Source organism: Olea europaea, chromosome 8 (assembly GCF_002742605.1).
Source record: "Olea europaea var. sylvestris chromosome 8, O_europaea_v1, whole genome shotgun sequence".
NCBI classification, from domain to species: domain Eukaryota; kingdom Viridiplantae; phylum Streptophyta; class Magnoliopsida; order Lamiales; family Oleaceae; genus Olea; species Olea europaea.
Genome location: NC_036244.1, coordinates 16383951 through 16395796, shown reverse-complemented (window position 1 = coordinate 16395796; position 11846 = coordinate 16383951).

Below are 11846 nucleotides of genomic sequence, written 5' to 3'. Positions count from 1 at the left end.
TAAAATGTAAAAGAATTTCATAAGTGGGAAATTAAGTATGATATATTTCAAAATTAAGAAAATAAGTTTCAAAATTCAAAAATCAGATTTTTATTTAAATTTATTTATGATTTAATTATTTTATTAATTTAATATATTTAGATCACGGATCTATAGAATTTGGTCACGAATTAACAATTAATTACTAGTTTATAATTTTTTTGGTCACAAATCAAAAATTTTATGTCGCAAATTATTTTACGATTACAATTCAAAAATTTTGAAGGTCACAGTTTGTTCATCGGTCACAAATCAAAAAATTAATTAGTCACGGATTAATTTCTAGTCACAACTTATCAATTTAATAGTCACAACTTATTTTTCGGTCACAAATAAAAAATTTTATAGGTTACATATTATTTTTCGATCACAAATAAATTTTTTTATAGATCACAAATTATCCATTAGTCACAAAATAAAAACTTTTATTGGTCACGATTTGATCACAGTTATTTATTTAATTAGTCACATATTAATTTTTAGCCACAATTTATCAAATTGTTGGTCACAACTTTTTTTTTTTATCACAAATCAAAATTTTATAAGTCACAAATTTTTTTCAATTACGAATCAAAAATTTTATCGGTCACTGATCAAATTTTTTATTGGTCACAACTCATTTATTCTTTGCAAATTATTAGATTAGTTGGTCGCGATTAATTTTTTGGTCACAACTTAATCAATTATAAGTCACGATCATAATTTTTAGGCCACGAATTAACCAATTTAATGGTCACAGACTCACAGTCAACCAAATCATCCGTGACCACCACCGACACTTGTAACCACTACATCACAACTGTCATCAGCCACAGCCAAATCATCTGTGACCATCACCGATACTTGTGGCCACTACAGCCAGAACCACCATCGCCACACCAACAGCGTCACAGTAGCACCATCGCCACTGTCATAGCTTCGGCGTCACAGAACCACCACAACACACCACCGTCATAACCACAACATCACAGAATCACCCGCCACCCAAACACCACAACCATAACGCATACCTCCACCTCCACCTCCACCTCCACATTCACCGCACCATTAAGCACTACACCCAGAGAGCTGTTGCACCGACGGGGGAAGCGTACATCGCCGCCGACTGAGAGCACTGCGACACTATCCAACACCGGTGCTCGAACCACAACCCACCAGATCCAACCACAACCACCACATCACCCAGATCGTCGCCGCTAGAACCACCACCACAACCACACATCACCAACATCTCAACTGATCCAATCGACTGAGACCACCCTATTATCATCACATCGTCGCCTGAGCCACCACCATGCCTCACCATCGCACCACCACAGCACACACCAACACACCCACATCACGCAGCCTATACTACCGTGACCACAACCAACAACAAACACCACCAGAGCCAACGCGAAAGAGCTACCACCACAGCCAGATCTTAGCACCGCCTTATATTGCTAGGCGAAGGGCGCGACGCTGCATTTTGTGTGCAGCACTGGGCTAAACGCCACATGCGGCGCTGCAAACCGCCGGCGGAGGGGTGATTTTGCGGTGGTGTGAAAGAAGATTTAGGGGGAGAGAGAGAGACGACGACGAGAGAGGAGGAATGAAGAGAGAGAAAAGAAATGGGGAATTAATTAGGGTTTGGAATAAAATATGTATTATAATATTTAATATTTAAACATTAAATATCTTATTTTTGAACAATTGAACATTCACTCTGATTTTAGAACTATTAATTTATAAAGTATGGTATCCTGTAATTTCCCCAATGTAAAATATAAGCCAAAATATAAGCCCCGTTTGGCCCCATTACTCTCTATTAAATTACGTTCCATTTTTCTTTCTCTTATTTTCAACACACAATCTTCTATAAAATAGTATTACACATAAAATAAAATAAAATTCCTTCTTTTTCAATCGCTATTTTTCAAAAAATACTATTCCACCTATTTCTTTTCTACAAATGTGGGCCAAACATGGGCTAAATTAAAATTAAAAATTAACTTACATGTACATTATTGTGGACGAGCGAAAGAGCTACCACCACAGCCAGATCTTAGCACCGCCTTATATTGCTAGGCGAAGGGCGCGACGCTGCATTTTGTGTGCAGCGCTGGGCTAAACGCCACATGCGGCGCTGCAAACCGCCGACGGAGGGGTGATTTTGCGGTGGTGTGAAAGAAGATTTAGGGGGAGAGAGAGAGACGACGACGAGAGTGGAGGAATGAAGAGAGAGAAAAGAAATGGGGAATTAATTAGGGTTTGGAATAAAATATGTATTATAATATTTAATATTTAAACATTAAATATCTTATTTTTGAACAATTGAACATTCACTCTGATTTTAGAACTATTAATTTATAAAGTATGGTATCCTGTAATTTCCCCAATGTAAAATATAAGCCAAAATATAAGCCCCGTTTGGCCCCATTACTCTCTATTAAATTACGTTCCATTTTTCTTTCTCTTATTTTCAACACACAATCTTCTATAAAATAGTATTACACATAAAATAAAATAAAATTCCTTCTTTTTCAATCGCTATTTTTCAAAAAATACTATTCCACCTATTTCTTTTCTACAAATGTGGGCCAAACATGGGCTAAATTAAAATTAAAAATTAATTTACATGTACATTATTGTGGAGGACATTCCCTTTGTATAAGAAATAGATAATTGAGCCATGTTATTGTAAAAATGAGAATAAAAAATATATTTTTTATGGATCCCACACAATAAATAAAAAGTCAAATATGATGACTTGATATGATGAATAAAAATCATATTTTTCATTTTAACGAAAAAATAATGGGGCTCAAACAGGGCTAATATTACTTGTACACTTTTGTTATATATAATAGATGATACTCTCCTCACATGGAGGGAGTTCATACATAATAAATAATGTGCGGGCCCTCCATAATGATGGATGCTAACTATTCTGCATACGAAAAGTGTACATGTAGCACACCCATAAGAAATTTGACAGTGATATGACGTAGTGTGCTTAAAATCAATGATCATGATTTCTCTATCACATTAAATAATGTTAAATTTAATGTCATTCATAATATACATTTAACTCGCAGAGGATTTTACTGTTTTATCAAGTAGGGGTTCTATCCCTATCGACCCTCATAGTAGGTGGGACCAACTTAAATAAAACCCCCAATCGCTATTTTTCAAAAAATACTATTCCACCTATTTCTTTTCTACAAATGTGGGCCAAACATGGGCTAAATTAAAATTAAAAATTAATTTACATGTACATTATTGTGGAGGACATTCCCTTTGTATAAGAAATAGATAATTGAGCCATGTTATTGTAAAAATGAGAATAAAAAATATATTTTTTATGGATCCCACACAATAAATAAAAAGTCAAATATGATGACTTGATATGATGAATAAAAATCATATTTTTCATTTTAACGAAAAAATAATGTGGCTCAAACAGGGCTAATATTACTTGTACACTTTTGTTATATATAAGAGATGATACTCTCCTCACATGGAGGGAGTTCACACATAATAAATAATGTGCAGGCCCTCCATAATGATGGATGCTAACTATTCTGCATACGAAAAGTGTACATGTAGCACACCCATAAGAAATTTGACAGTGATATGATGTAGTGTGCTTAAAATCAATGATCATGATTTCTCTATCACATTAAATAATGTTAAATTTAATGTCATTCATAATATACATTTAACTCGCAGAGGATTTTACTGTTTTATCAAGTAGGGGTTCTATCCCTATCGACCCTCACAGTTGGTGGGACCAACTTAAATAAAACCCTGGCCAAAACCCCCCACCCCTGATGTGAGTGCTCGAGAGTGATTCACCCTGTACCTCAAGATTCATCCACCCGCAAAACGCATAAGATATATTTTATTGATTTGAAAGCAAATAAAAAGAAAGAAAGAAATAAAGGGGGGGAAAAACTATGTCTATTCTTTTTTCCATTTTAAAAATGATTCTTTAAATAATAATAATAAAAAAAGGCCAGCTTATGTTTTTTTAATTATCTATCTATATCTAATCTAACTAAGGCTCCGTTTGATTCCAATTTTTGTAAGAATGAAAATAAAAAATATAGTCGTTACGGAACCCACACAAGAGATAGTCAAATATAGTGGCTTAATGTGATGAATAACGATCAAATTTTTTATTTTTGTGGCCCCTTAATAAACTGTAATCATCATTTTCTTCTTTTGAATCCTGTCCTCTCATCCAAGCGAACTCAAACCCAAGTCAATAATATGGTAAAGCTTCGCTTTTACCACTTGAGCTAGGCTTTGATCTTGACCGTAAATGGGAAAAACTACAATGATAGTCTTTAACCCACTTTTAGAGCAACTTGGTTTGCAATATTTCAATGGAGCATTGTGATTTACAATCTTTATTATTGTTCCACGAATACTTTCTAATGATATGACCATTTAAATATTAATTTAATCGTCGCGTAAGTGGCATATATTAAATATATTAAAGTTAGATTTCGTTTCTCAACTTTGACTAGTGCCTAAAGACTTGAATTGATGTATGTTTCAATAAAATTGAAGCATCGATTTAATGAATTTATTGATGATTACAAAATTTCTAAATTTGAGCATGAAGTACCAATTCATCATTTTTGGTGGAAATGAGTGTAGAATCAAGTTCAGATAAGTTGTGAGAATTTTATTGGTTGGTTTATGGCTTTTTTCGTTTAAATAGTTAACTAGCTAAACCTAATATGAGCTTGATCATATGGAGTAAATTATGTGAATGGTACATAGCTGTATCTCTTGTATAAAAATCATAAATGAACTTAACTTTGTTTCAAAATTAGGCATGTTCGGTAGTAATTATGAGAATTAATTTTTTGACCGTTAAAGAGAAAAGCGTATCTCACCTGTGAATGAAGAAGTAAAAAGATGACTATTGAAATAGTGAAATAACGATCAAAAAATTGATTTTTTTGGATAAAAAATTACTACCTTATGGGGCTATAAATAAACTCAAAAAATTATTTTACATCCATACAAAAATTAACATCTGTTAGCCAAAATTTACGGAATAACTAGCTTGACAAACAAAAATACGTCATTAAAATTGAAGAAACAAAAAAGCAAAAAATGATCAAAGAAAAATGAAAAAAATAATAATTATCCTCCTCACCACCCATTGCCGCCATTGCAACCGCCACAGCTTGCCTTTCACAACGGCACAACCACTAGATGGTGGTAGTGGAGAGGGAAGATGTGGTGTTGTAGTCGTGGTACCAAGGTGAATGGAAATGGTGGAGTTGGAGGAGAAGGACGGGATGAGGCATTTAGTGGGAGGATTTTTTTCTCCATCTTTTTTCATTTTCCTTTCTTGTTTAAAGTAAGGTTCCACTTGGCAAATTAGCCCCCGTTCGGCCTCCATTTTGTGGAAAAATTAATGGGTGAAATAGTGTTTTTTTGAAAAATAAGTGACTAAACAAGAATGAAAAATTTTCAGTTTATATGTAATATTATTTTATGGAAGATTGAGTAGTTGAAAATAAGAGAAAGAAAAATGAAATGTAATAGAATAAAAATTAGTGAGGGCCAAACGGGAACTAAATTTGATGACATATACATTTTAAACATAATAATGCTATATAGTCTTATTGATGTCAAAATTCTAGTGTACGTGACCTTAATGTGTCATTAAATGATGGGTTAAATGAGATAAGTCATTTAATTTTACATATCATTTAACATATTCTCAAATGCCACATTAAAACCGAGGTTATAAATATAGTGGAACAAAATAACATTATTCTTTTAAACACTACTTCAATGATCCTTGTGTTTCTTGTTTGCCAAGTCAATTAATTTTGGCTATTGGATGTTAATTTTTTGAAGATACAATATGATTTTATGAGTTTATGTATAATTTTAAGATAAATTTCATTTTAATTTGTGACTTTGATATGAGGGATAAAATTTCTGTATCATTCGCGTAATTAACCCAATCATTTGGACCATAGCAAAGCGAAGTCAGCTAGTTGTCATGAGCCTAATTCCTCAATCCCAAATTACGTTAGCACTGTGCGACCTTAATGCTTCACAACTCTTGTCTCCACAAATAGCGTTAAGTCATCTTTTAACGCCCACGATAATTTAACCTATAAGGCTAAACTATATGTCTTTGGATAGAGATGGTACATATGATTTTATGAGGAAAAGAGCACACACATAAGTATGGGAAAAACTTATTCCTACTATATAAAAAGGAAAATGTAAAGTTACTGTAGAAATCAACAGTGACTTATTCCATTTTGTCTCACTGTAGTATTTTTTTTTTAAATTAGGGAAGCAAAAACGATGTTGTTTGTCTTTGCTTGATATATATATTTTATTATACAGTAAAAAAATATGCAATCTAAATTTACTGCAACACGCAACTTTCCAACTTTCTTTTATTTTGTTTTTATTATATATTTTTTTAAAATTGTTTTACAATTTCTTTTTCCTTCATATTATAAATTTTTTTTTTCGATTTACAAATATTTTCAATTCTTTTCGTTTAAAACACAATTTTTCAAATTAATTAAATAATATTTATTTTTATTTTTAATTATTTCCATTTAAATAATAACATTTTTTTGTTTCTTTTTATTTTTGCCTATAATTTTGTTGTTGTTTAATTTGTTAAATCATTCAATTTCTTTTTTTAATCAGTTGGATTGGTTGAAGTGAAATAGTATATGAAGATGGAGAAATATTGCAGTGGAGGTGACTGTACACGGAGTCTCTTTTACAAATATGAATATCTCAAATTCCTCACCAACTCCATTTGCCTTCATCTCTCTCCGCCAATAATTTTAACAAATAGTTATATAAACTAAAAACAAATATCATACAACGTAATGTAAAATACCAAAAAAAACTACTCAAATTTAGTAAATATCTCAAATGATTCATAACCATATGGTCCATGCCAAAAAATTCAAATATTATATATTTCAATTTCTAATTTAGTAAATTATAATCAAATAACACATAGATTACAATTCTCAAAAGTTAGATAAAACACAATTTTTTTCCCCAATTTCAAGTATTAATTTTTTTATCTTAGCCAAGATAGCGTTCATTGTATATTTTGAATTTTGATTTGATTAGATCTTTCTCTTATTGACCTTTTAAAAAATTAAAAAATCATTAGTAGTTTTAAATCACCATGTCCGAGCTATTTTTTACGTCACTATCCATGTAGCTTAGAAGTGCTTGTAAAAACGAGTGATGTTAGGTTCACCATTTCCTCAAATTCATTTCAGATCATATGAAACTTTCGGAATAAGAATCAAGGATCTGAACCATGCGCAATAAGGCAAAAAATTAAGGATCCAAATCACGCACAATAGGGGAAAACCTGTGATTGTCCTTGCATTACTATGAATTAACTTCTCCAATAGTTTTCGTCGAAGAAATTTATTGCACATTTCACTAAAGATGAGTAAAAAAGTATGCCAAAGCATTGATACTATTGGTAAGGTGGTAAACCTTTGGAAGTACGTGAGAAACAATGTTATCATATAGATGTACCGTGAAAACATTTATAAATTAACATGAACATTCATAGTGGTGCTGGTGCTAAAATCAAATTGACTTTCTGACTTTCGAGTTCCAACATCATGCACTTCATTGATTATTGACCCATGGGTAAAGAGTTGCACCAGTATTGACGATTTTGGATAATATAAATTTTACACATTCCACACTAATAATAACATAATAAATACAATACTCATGCAACGCACGAGACGAAAACTAGTCTATTTAATGAGTTAAACCATGTGGTTTTAACTAATTGTTTCTCTGCACAACTTAAAAACAATGTAATTTCGTTCTTCACATGGCCTATTACTAAATGGTATTTGATCCTTTTTCACTTAGCCTACAGTTTAGCGACAAGAGTTTTTGCTGACTTTCTTGAAGTGAGATCCTATTATCTTCTGCTAATGTCATTATTTTATATTTTATGTGTTTGATGTTAGAATTGCCTTCTAGAATTTCAAGGACTACATCAAATTTCTGTTGGATGAATTTTGTGAATAGTGACGCTGAAATAAGTATAATGATGGTGACAAAGCCGAGGCAAGAGTTGGACTCTTTGTCCTTAAGTCGAATTTGCCCCGCAACGGTGCCTACGGATTTCGGCAATCGACTCCCAAGATACAACGGCTACACTTGTGTTTGTAGCACTCCAAAACACAAGTACAACGAACCAATTTAGGCTTATGTACTCCAAGAATGAAATGAAAGAAAATCAAAATAAACGAAATGATTTTGATTTTGGATAGAAGAGAGGATGAGAAACGTTTTGCATATCAAACTGTGAGGAATAGAACACCCAAAGGGTCCTATTTATAGACCATGAAGGGGTGTGGACGAAATGGTTGAGACCAAACCATGCACCATTTCCAAACAATGCATATTTATGAAAAGGTGTCTATTCACTAATGGTTGAGGTCTTTTTCGTAATTTCTCATTCATCCGATATTGGTTTTCGAAATGCCAAATATACCCTTCAATACATGCAGAGAAATCAAAATTCTCTTTCGGGGGCGTTGCCCCCGACCCCCCACGAGGGGCGCTGCTCCCTCGACCCTCGACCCTCGCGACCTGACCGGGCAGGTCGATCCCCGTTTGTGCGCCCCGAAACGGCGAAGTGGCAAACAATTTTGCCTAAACGGATTGAGTCGAGCTTTTGAGTATTTGGCCGAATTCGATACGAACTTTAATCGATTTTCAATTCTCAATTTATTTAACCAATATCCAACAATTTCGTGATCTATAAACTCGAGCTTTAATTAAACAACCACATTTCCTACAGTTTATTAGGGAAGCTAAGGATATCGACCTGGATCATATGGTATTTTGTTAAACAAAAGGAACAGATAATGACCGATATCATTTCCCTAATATTCTATATTCCATTTCTGATTTTTAACAAGGGAACTTATATAGCTCTTGTAAGTTGTTTAGTACTTAACACAATACTTCATATTTTGTGATTACAATTTAGGTAAGACGTCTTGCGGTTGTAGCAGGGTAGATATTAATCAGTAAACATTATATGTATACCAATGAAAAAGTCAGAGGAAAGCATAAAAGTGGAGAAGGGGAACTGCAACATTAGATTTCAAGAATACGAAATTATTAGTTTTCCATTACAAAATAAACTTTAACTTTCTCTTCAGTTATGTTGTCTTGGCGGTCCATGGGATGATGACTTTTATAAGGTCCTACATAGTCCCTGAAGGTTTTCTTGATTGTATTTCAACTGCTTATGTCCTATACATAACTTGGAGAGCATTGAAGGTGTTAACTATATTTATGGTGCCATTATTTAGCACAAATTATTTTGTTGGAAACACTACAAATATAACTTCTTATCTTCTGATGATCTCACATCACACAGCTTCGAATTGCAGCAAATCTTTTAAAGCAGTTGGGAGTTGGGGTAGAGTTGGCAACTACAGCTGTTCCACATCTATTTCTTCTATTAGCCTGTGCTACCAATTTGGCCAAGCTTTTATCTATCATTTTGCTTCTCATTTCTCAATGTCTTGCCGCAGTCACAACAACCCGAACTCGAACCCCAATATACAAGGCCTTTGCCAAAGGAGAAAATATTGGAGATGTGACTGCCAAGGAAGAAAGTTGGAAATGTTGTTGACGTGGTATGCTTGTTTGATCAAAATGTTGATATTTACAATTTTATTTTCTAGCAAGGATATAACAGATACTACCAATCAAAACGATGTTTAAAACTTAGTCTTATATTTTTTTCATAGATATTATATTTGTGAAATTTTCTTGATTTTTCTAATTCTATATTTCCACGTATGTCACCATAGGTTACTTCAAATTTCATGTCAACATGAGTGAAAGATTAAGACATTGATTACTTACCTTTGAAATATTTCCGTGTTGTATACTTATTTGTTCATAATCTCAGGGATCTAAAGGAAATGGAAGAAAGTTAATCGTCTACAAATTTTGATGCTAAGATAACATGGATTTGATTTAGGTTGGCAACTAGTCAAGAAATTGTAAGTATATATTATTGCTTCGCTTCCTTTCTTTGAACTGTTTAAGTTTCAAGAAGGATGGCTGAGGCCTTGATGTAGTGATTCTTTCTTTTATTTTTTTCAGTTGAAGTATTCTGTCCAAATTTTCCAAAGAAAAAATGGAAAAGTTTTAATGACATAAATCTGAAATGCTCATCTCGAATTACTTCAAAATCATAATGGTAGAGGTTAGCAATTAGCTTTTTATTTTGCTATGTTTAATATTATAATCAAATTTCTCTTGTATATATGAAGATAGAGAATTGCTTTAGACTGATAATATACACTGTGATGTGTATATTTTAATAAATCATGCCATTTTTTAATTTCCTAGTGTCAGAGTAATTGTTTCTTGATATTTTGAGTAGTGCTAGTCATCTATTTGTTTTATTACAGCATTTACTTCATGTTAAACAAGAAATTCAATTACATTTTCACCACAACTTTCTTTTGTAACATTTCCCACAATTACTTCTTTATACTTCGCTATAACTTACTGAAGAATTTATTATTATTTTTTAAATTCTTTACTAACCACTAATTTTATCAAAGGAACAGTTGTTCCTTGCAAAACATTGCATAATTGCTACCTGGCAACCCACTTCCCACAACCATTCTCTAAAAACCTTTGCTTACAATACTAAACAAAAATTTGTGCCTGCAACTAAAGAGTTTCCAATTTTTATTGAAAACATAAATCCAACTTCGACAGCATTCATTTTAACTTTTCATCATTTCCATCCTCTACTAGCCAATTAGAATTATTTGAAGATCCAGATGGCATGAAACAAATCTACTTTTTACAAAATATTACCTCCAACAATGAAAATACACGTGGACACAATTTATAGACTTTAATATAATCTTCATTCAAAGCAGGTTTAATTGTCAACTGAAATCCCACAAAACCAAAATCCAATATTATCACTTACACATTCAAAGCAGATTTCATTCTCCATTGAAATTCCACAAAACCAAAATCCAGCATTATTACTTACACTACATCATCCACTGCACGTGCAATACACATGCATTCACTAGTAATAATTAAAGTAGAATCCCAAATGAATTGAGTTTGTGAAAACTACAGGTTATTAAAATTTAACTATTTCATTTAATGCATTTTTTTATAATTATCTCTATACGTTAAAATTACTTGTGAAAAACAAAGTTGTTGTCACTCCTATTTAAAAAGACTAACATTTTTCATGAAATATAATTATATTTAGTCCATGTTTGGTCCTTTTTTTTTAAAAAAATTATTTTTTCTCAAATTTTGTGTAACCGTACAATTTATGGAATTCATAATTTTTATCAACTTTTCAACCACGTATTTTATCATTTTTTTTATCAAAATTTACTAAAAAAAATTATTTTTATCCAAATCAAACAAGGGCTTACATTTTTCAAGAAGTTATATGTTGTAATTCATTATACAATATAATCATAAAAATTATAATTTTACCTTTTTTACTAGATGTAACATAGTTTATGATTATACCTTTCTTACAGCACATCAAGTTTCAGTCTCAAGTAAAAATCTACAGAAAATATTTTGTGGAAAAGAAAAAGGACGAAGAATTGCGCCAATTAGTCCCAATAATAAAACAATGAAATAGTTGAAGTCTTTATTAATTGTCATGTGACAATTTAGTTCCATTATTAATGTGAAATCGGAATCGTAGAGTAAGACATTGCCTCTAAGGATCATGTAAAGGCTTGGGT